Source organism: Asparagus officinalis, chromosome 3 (genome assembly GCF_001876935.1).
Source record: "Asparagus officinalis chromosome 3, Aspof.V1, whole genome shotgun sequence".
In the NCBI taxonomy this organism is placed as follows: Eukaryota; Viridiplantae; Streptophyta; class Magnoliopsida; order Asparagales; family Asparagaceae; genus Asparagus; species Asparagus officinalis.
Window position 1 is genome coordinate 58,195,234 of NC_033796.1, and position 9,031 is coordinate 58,204,264.

The following is a 9,031-nucleotide window of genomic DNA, read 5'->3' on the forward strand; positions in this document are numbered from 1 at the left end:
ATCGCGGTCGACCGCCGCACCACGTACGGTCGACCGGACAGAAGACAGAAACCCACGAAAATCCACAACAGGATCCGCGGTCGACCACCGCACCACTCGTTGTGTACCGTGAAAAGTCCAGAGACTTTTCTCAGTCGCTTGCACGTTTGCGGTTAACCGTCACGCCACTCGCGGTCGACCGCTGGAAATCCAAACTATTTTCTGTCCATTTTTCCTGTATTCACTTCAATTCTCCACATCGGTAAAGTTTTCCCAAAACTAAGCCGACACCAAATGAAGAGCACCAATGCGTCGTCTCTCCAAAATTGGCTGCACCAATATGGTTGCCTACGTACCCCCTCTCCCAAGGGATCAAGTCGCTCGTAGTTCATCCAAATGGCCGTTAACGGCCTCAACAATCACGAACGTGCAACAAGCTTCAACAATGATCAAACTTATTGCTCAAAACCACCTTAGTGAGTATATCCGTCGGATTATCCTTCGTGTGGACTTTCACAATCTCCACATCGTCATCTTCAATAACATCTCGAACGAAGTGATAACGAACGTCAATGTGTTTCGTCCTCATATGAAAAACATGATTCTTCACCAATTAGATAGCAGTTATACTATCATAATGAATAGTGATGGACCGCTGTGATATACCAAGTTCCTCCAAAAGTCTTCGAAGCCAAATAGCCTCCTTCTGCCTCCGTAATCGTCATATACTTTGTCTCCGTCGTAGACAAAGTCACCATAGACTGTAAGGTGCATCTCCAACACACCAGCACACGGGTCAAAGTGAACACATACCCCATCATAGACCGTCACTTATCCAAATCTCCAGCATAATCTGAATCAACATAGCCAATGCACAACTTCCCACCTGTAGTGTCCCACTCGAAAACCAAACCAACATTGAGCGTACCTCGAATATACCTCAAAATCCATCTCACGGTGTCCTAATGACCCACTCCTAGATCGTGTATGTATCTAGAGACCATGCTCACCGCCTGTGACAAATCTTCCCTCGTAAGTACCATCACGTACATCAAGCTCCTAATCGCGTTCGCATATGGAGTCTTCGACATCAACTCTCGATCTTCAACTGTTTTCGGTGAAAGATTAGCTGAAAGTTTCAAATGGGCTCCCAAAGGTACACTAACTGATTTCGTATCCATGCTGACATGAAATCGCTATAGAACCTTCTTCAAATAAGCCACTTGTGTCAAACAAATTCTTCCTTCTTTTTGTCTCTGCCGATCTACATCCCTAAAATGTGCTTAGCCTCACCTAAATCCTTCATCTCAAACACTTTTGAAAGTTGTGCCTTCAACTCATCTATAGAAGACCTGGAAATAGAGGCAACTAACATGTCATCAACAAAGAACAACAAATAGATGTACGCATCTCCTTTTAACTTATGAAAATACACGTAAGGATCAAACTGGCTCCGAGTGTATGAATGACCAAGTATAAAACCATCGAATCGCTTATACCACTATCGAGGAGACTGTTTCAAACCATATAGCGATTTCTTTAACTTGCAAACCAGGTTTTCCTTTCCTACAGCTTAGAATCCTAATGGTTGAGTCATATATATTTCTTCATCAAAATCACCATGAAGAAATGCCATCTTCACATCCAACTGATCAAACTCCAATCCATATTGTGCCACCAAAGCTAGCAAAATCCAAATCGAAGAGTGCTTCATCACTGGAGAGAAAACCTCATTATAATCAATACCTTCCTTCTGTGCATTGCCCTTCGCAACCAACCTAGCCTTGAATCTCACTGGAGTACCCTTAATGTCCTCCTTCTTCATGTATACCCACTTGCAACCAATCGCCTTCCACCCCTTTGGAAGCTCAACAAGCTGTCACGTATCGTTCTTGTGAAGAGACTCAATCTCCTCCTGCATAGCCACCTACCACGAATCAGCCTCCGAACTCTGCTCGATCTCTCTGAATGTAGTAAGCACCAACTCATTGATACTCTTCACCGGAAGTGCATATGCAACTACTATGTCAATATGCAGTACTAGCATCCGTATATCTCTCATCTGTCTCCGAACAGCAATAGAATTCTGAACCTGAGCCGTTAGTCTCTGATCTAGCACAACTATACCGGTATCCTTCTCGTCATCGTTGTGCTCGCCTGGCGTCACTTCAGTCGGCACTCTAATAGATAGTGTACCATCTGGATAATATAGAGTTGCATCAATCTGTTGGCCTTCTTGTTTTGATGATGTTTAAAAAATTTACCACTAATGTTGTTTGTCTAGTATTTGTGTTTTCTTATTTATTATAGACAAACAACGTTGTTGGATGATGGATGGAATAGAGCTTCAACGATCATATCCAAAGGAGGTTGGCGGAATGTCGGGTTGAAGCCTATACAATTCAAGTTAAAGATCAAGTTCAAGCTTCATCCAGTGAGATTTAGCGCAAGTAGAGGCTTATTGAAGACCAATCAAGCTTGGGTAATTTAGTTTAGGATTTATATATGTGTGTTAGTACTTTAAGCTCAATCATATACACACATACACGTTTTGGTCTTCGTATATATATGTTATATATATACATATATTTTTGGTTTGATAGTTTTCAGTATTTACTATGAAACAATTGAATATAATTAGAAAACTATTTTTTGTTTCATACTCATATGCATATATATGATTTCATCAATATCAAGTTTAGTTAGTTAAATGAAATCATGTTTTAGTGCATATATGTGTATTTTGATAAATACTACATTCATTGTTTATAGACTTCATAATAATAGTTTACAATTTTCTTCAAGTCTATAAAATCATTTTGTAAAGTTTCAAAAAGTTGGTTTAGCCAAAATGTCAAAATTCACATGTTTAGATTTTCGTGTTTTGACTATCTGGCAATAATGGTGATATTTCATTTGGAAAGTCCTTTTCGAAAACCAGTCATTGTAGCCATGTTTATTACCATGTCTACATCATTCCCCAAAGTTTTACCATTTTCTTGAATTTATTTGATATTTTTAAACAGTGTTTTAAATCAGCATATCGCTTTTTCTGCTGTATCAGTTTTCGGTCGACCGCACCGGTCGACCGACCATTTGAGCTTTCGTCAGCATGCAGCAGAGAGGTGGTCGGTCAACCGATCCGGTCGACCGAGAGCTTCCTTCGGTCGACCGCACCGGTCGACCGGATAAGTGTTTGCTTGATTTCTTGTTTTCGACCTGGATAACGGTCGACCGAACTTTCCGTCGGTCGACCGAATTTTTCCATCGGTCGACCGACAGAATTTCCGGTCGACCGACAATCTAGCCGTTGTCTTCTAACGGCTATTTTCCTGAGTTGTTTGCTGGGGCTGTTTTGTCATTTGACTTGGGGGTTTTGGCTGAGCTTTGAGAGGGTATAAATACCCCATTGCCTTCAGCTCTCTAACCAACTAATGAGAGTTTTAAAACAAGTTTAAGAAAGTTTTAACAAGGGTTTATGTTTGGTTTAAGTTTGTTTAAAAAGCTTTTAAGCAATTGAGTGTTTAGGTTTTGTGATTCAATTCAACAAGAGCTTGAGGAGATCATCTATTGAAGTTTGAGCTTCCAACTATTCTCCCTCCAACTCTTGATCTATTGAGAAGTTTTCTAAACTCTATTTCTAGCTCTTTTATATATTTGATTATCATTGTTATTAAGCTAGAACTACATTGAGTTTAGTTTTGATTTATATCTCTTTGTTCACACACAACCTTCTGAGCTTATTGTATTTACATTCATAGTATAATTTGGGGTTGTGGGTTAGTGACTTAGAGTTGTGCTTAATTGAGTTCTCTCCTTGTTTAGAGAACAAATCATTTGATTTATATTGTGCTTATTGTGAGGATTCACTTGTAATACACTTGTACACCGAGAGAAGTGTGTGGTGAGAGACGGGGTCAAATCCAAGAGGAGTGGCGTCGGTTGCCGTGCCTAGGGAGAGGTTGTAACCGAGCACTTGAGGAGGAGGACACGGGCTAGGACCAACACTTAGTGTGTGAGGTGTGATTACATAGTGATTGTATTGTGAGGTGTAAACGTTGTTCGGGTGAACGTAGAAAACCCGGTTGTGATAGTGGAGATCTCCTCGAGGTGAGGAGCGGGGACGTAGGTCGTGGGGACCGAACCTCGTAAACATATCGTTTTGTTTGTGATTGCATTGGCGTTCTTATTCTTGTTTTCATATCTTATATCGCATTTGTGTATTGCTTATCATATCACCCTATCACTTGTGTAGATTGTTTATTTTACCCTTGTGTTAGTTCATATATCCTTGCTCATATATTTGTAATATCTCATTGATAGGATATATTCATTTGTGCATATTGCTTATCCTAGCTTACGTATCTTGTTGTATTTTATATTTGCTAGGATAACTTGATAATTAATTTTAATTGGCATTTAATCGGATTAGATTAGCATAAGACCCTAATCACCCCCCTCTAGGGTCTAACACAATCTCCACCACATGCGATATCTCCTCTGTCGGGTCACTCTCCACCTGATGAGAGCTGGAAAGCTTCAAGATAGAAGCCTCATCAAACGTGACGTCCCTACTCAGCATAATCTTTCTATCAACTGGATCTCATAGCTTGTATTCCTTGACACCATGCTTGAATCCTACAAATATGACCTTCCTAGCTTGAGGTTCCAATTTATCAGTCTTCACATGATAGTATGAAGGGTACCCAAAAAACTTGAGTTGGTCATAGTCGTGTGCTGGCTCTCTCGACCACATCTCCATAGGGATCTTCCCCTCAATCGCAGATAAAGGCAGCATGTTAATAAGGTGGCTCGCATATGAAATTGCCTCAATACAAAAGATCTTCTCCAAACCACTATACGCCAACAAACATCGGATCTTCTCCAGCAAAGACTGATTTACCTCTCTACCACCTTATTCTTCTATGGTGTATGACTAACCGTGAAGTGTCTCTTCCCCTCGTCTTGACATAGATACAGAAAGCGGCCTGATGTGTACTCGTCGTTATTGTCGGATCATAACGTCTTGATCATTCTTCCAGTCTGTAGTTTCAACCTCTTCTTCCACTCCATAAACATATCTAGGACTTCACACTTCTTTACCATGGTGTATACCCAACAACGTCTAGAATAGTCATCAACGAACGTGACGAACCAATATCGACCACCAAGTGATGTAGTCTTGGTGGGACCCCAAACATCTGTGTGCATATAATCCAGAATGCCCCTCGTCCTATGAATGGCTATCCCGAACTTCACATTGTCTTCTTACCAAGAAGATAGTGCTCATAGAACTCAACCTTTCTACTCTTGGGTCCCTTCAATAGCCCATGCTTGCACAAAGCCTGCAGTGAATTCTCTCCTGTGTGCCCCAACCTGTAGTGCCAAATTCTGCTAATATCCGCCTCTGAAATAACTAAAGCAACCTAGCTAATCTCGGTGCTCCCTTTCAGATAATATAAGTTTTGACTGCGAACTCCCTTCATCACCACCAAAGATCCCTTAGTAACCTTTACTACAGCATCCTCAAAGGTCACCCTGAATCCCTTTGCCTCCAAAGCTCCAACTGAGATTAGTAACCTTTACTACAGCATCCTCAAAGGTCACCCTGAATCCCTTTGCCTCCAAAGCTCCAACTGAGATAAGATTCTTCTTTCCTCAAAGGTCACCCTGAATCCCTTTGCCTCCAAAGCTCCAACTGAGATAAGATTCTTCTTCAACTGAGAAACAATTCTCACCTCCTTTAATTAATAGACTACTCCATCGTGCATCCGAATCCTCATGGTACATATCACATAAATGTTACAGGATTGGTCATTTCTCATGACCACAACAGCCCCATCGAGTCTCTCAAATGATAAAAACTAATCTCTCCTAGGAGTCACATGATAAGTAGCGTCAGAATCAAGCATCCAATCTGATGTATCCAAGTGGTTTACTTCCGGAGTAATCAATAGTGAAAAGCTCGAATCATCGAAATCATTACCTGTCACAACGTTCACCTCATTGGCCTTCAGGCTCTTCTTCTTGCTATTTTCTTTCTCCTTGATCTTTGGACAGTTTTTCTTCCAATGTCACTGCTCCTTGCGGAATGCACATTGGTTCTTTCCTAGCTGGTGATAACCTCTTGACTTTGACCTACCTCTATTGCTACCTCTCGCACATAGGCTTCTACCTCTCGTCGACAAGGCCTCTCCTGAAGTACTAGCGCGAGAAGTCTTCTTGTCATTCCTCTTCAAATCATAATTCGTCAAAGAGTTAGTTACTTCACTATAAGTGATAGAAGATCTCTTATTCAATAAAGTAAGCACAAAGGTATCATGCTCCTCATCCGGTAAGGAGCCCGACAAAATAACAGCATTGTACTCATTCGATATCTTCTCATTAACATTCTCCATGTCCGACAATAACTTAGTATAGTTGTTCACATGAACTGCTAGTGAGGTGCCCCTGGATATTTAATATCTGAATAACCTACGCAGCAAGTGCAATCTGTTCTTAATACTCTTCGTAAGATACTTATTGTTAAGAATTTCTCATATCTTCATTGCAGACGTCATCCCAATCACATCATATTTCAGCTCCTATTCCAAACAAGACCTGATCACCCCACAAGCGTTCCTATTCATCTTTTCTCATATTACCTCTTTATATTTTGGTGTCCTCTCATGGACCATAATAGTATCATCCAAATTCTGAGTATTGAGCACATCCTGAATATCGTTCATCCAAAAATCAAAATTGATCTTGTTGTCATACTTCACCATACTAATTTTAATGTTCTGAAAACCAACTTGAACTGTACCCGCCATCTTGCTGCTTTCACCAACTTCTTCACCCATAAAGTCTAAATTATAAAGAAAAATTCAAACTTGATAGAATTTAGAAGTTACCCAACTGAAGTCTAGAATGGATTCCAAATAGATCTCCTAACCACACAAGAAAAGCGAAATCTTTAACGGCAACCCCAAACACTATCTCCACCGAAGCCTAGAACTCAAAGAACCAAGCTTCCATAATGAATCTTCATCCACCTAATGTAAAAACCCTAGATCTAAAATATAAGCTCTAATACCAACTGTTGCGCACCTATGCGGAAGCGTGCTTGCACACCGAACGAATCTGTGATCACGAGAGAGGAGAACCAACCACACACGAGCATAATTCAATCCAAATATGACAAATCAAACCAAACACAGAGATATACATGGTTCGGTAATTTGCCTACGTCCACGGGGAGAGGATGAGGAGATTCCACAAAATCAAGGAGAGTACAAAAGGTTACAATCTCACAAAATCATTCACACGAACCCTAAACCAAATCTCTCAACTTGCTCACAAGTTCTCCCTCTTAATATGCTCAGTACAATCTAAAATCTCTGATTAGAAACCCTAGAAAATCGTGTTTTAATTTATATCAAAACACAAACTCAATGCGAACAGGAAACCAAACCCAGGCCCAAAACCGCATCACGGTCGATTGCCGCACCACGTGCAGTCGACCGGACAGAAGACAGAAACCCACAAAAATGCACTAGAGGGTTTACGGTCAACCGCCGCACCACTCGCGGTCGACCGCAAAAGTCCAGAGACTTTTCCAGGCTGCGTGCATATTCGCGGTCGACCGCAGCTCCACTCGCAGTCGACTGTGCATCATCCAAAATGTTTTCTGCTTCAATTTTTTTTTTTTGTATTCACTTCATACAATAGACTGAATTCCATATGCATGCATGCTACATGATTTACGACTGAATTCCATGTGCATGCATGAAGAGAGAGATTAGAAGAAAACACTAAAATTTGAAGGATTGGAAAAACATGTTAACTTTTAGTCTGTATATAAAATTTCTATGAACTTTTAAATGCACTTTTAACTTTCAAAAAATTGATTAGGAATAGAAAACATGTTAACCTAGAAAGTTTGAAGGAACAAAAAACATATTAACCTCTAATTAAAACATAAAGTTTCAATCTCATCAATTAAGCACATTATTTCATGTTGTGAGTGCTTGAAAAAATTACTGAAAGATTAGACATATATGCTTCAATGGAACTTTAAATCATACATCCCAAGATAAAATATTTACTAACCTAATTGCCAACAGATTATGCAATCAGTCGGCAAAAGATAAAAAGTTGTTGTAAAGATTAAGTAAATATTAGCCAAACATACATATTTTAAAAAGAAATAATGGTTACCTAACCGAGTCACGTCGAGTCGAAGACGAGATTTTTTTCTACTGCAGATGCGATGGAACTAGGGCAAAGTCGAACAAAGAATAATATTTTAATATTTTACATCTATTTGTATATTTGTACGAACAACTAATGATATTATTTATCTAGAAATAATTTTTTATATGAGAATTTATATCTATTCATATCTTTTAAGGAGGGTATAATCAAAAATTGTTTGATTATTTTATTCTCACTTAAGTGAGAATATCAATTCCTTGTTAAATGGTTGGGAATGACAACTCCCACATAAAGTGGGAATTGATAAGAAGTGGGAATAACAATTCAACCGTCTAAAAACACATCGTGTTTGGTACGCATGAATATAGAGTTAAAATTGCATTACATTCTCACTCATTCCCGCATACCAAACGAGGCGTAAGGGTAAAACAGAACTAGGGATAGTCTATTCACAATTAACCCTACAAAGCATATGACAGAAAAATAAGCCAATTCTCATATCTTTGAGTTCATATATTAAAGTTATTTTATTTGTAGATCTACTTTAAGATTCATCTTTGCGCTATGTATATCAGTATAAATTCACAAAGTTATTTCAGTTTTATAAAGATATATTTGTTTTGTCCTTCCTACGAAAGTGATGGGTCCTTTTATACCCTTGTCTCGGTGAAATCTTGCATCGCGTTAATTGAAATTTTGAACGGTCTCCATTAGACGATTCAAACAAATATTTCACATCAAAATCTATAAATATAACATAGTACATCCACGAAATCCCCCAAAATAAATCCCAAAATCTCCAAATCTTTATTTTACAAAGATGAAGAACAACTCATCAGACAAAGAGAAAGCCATC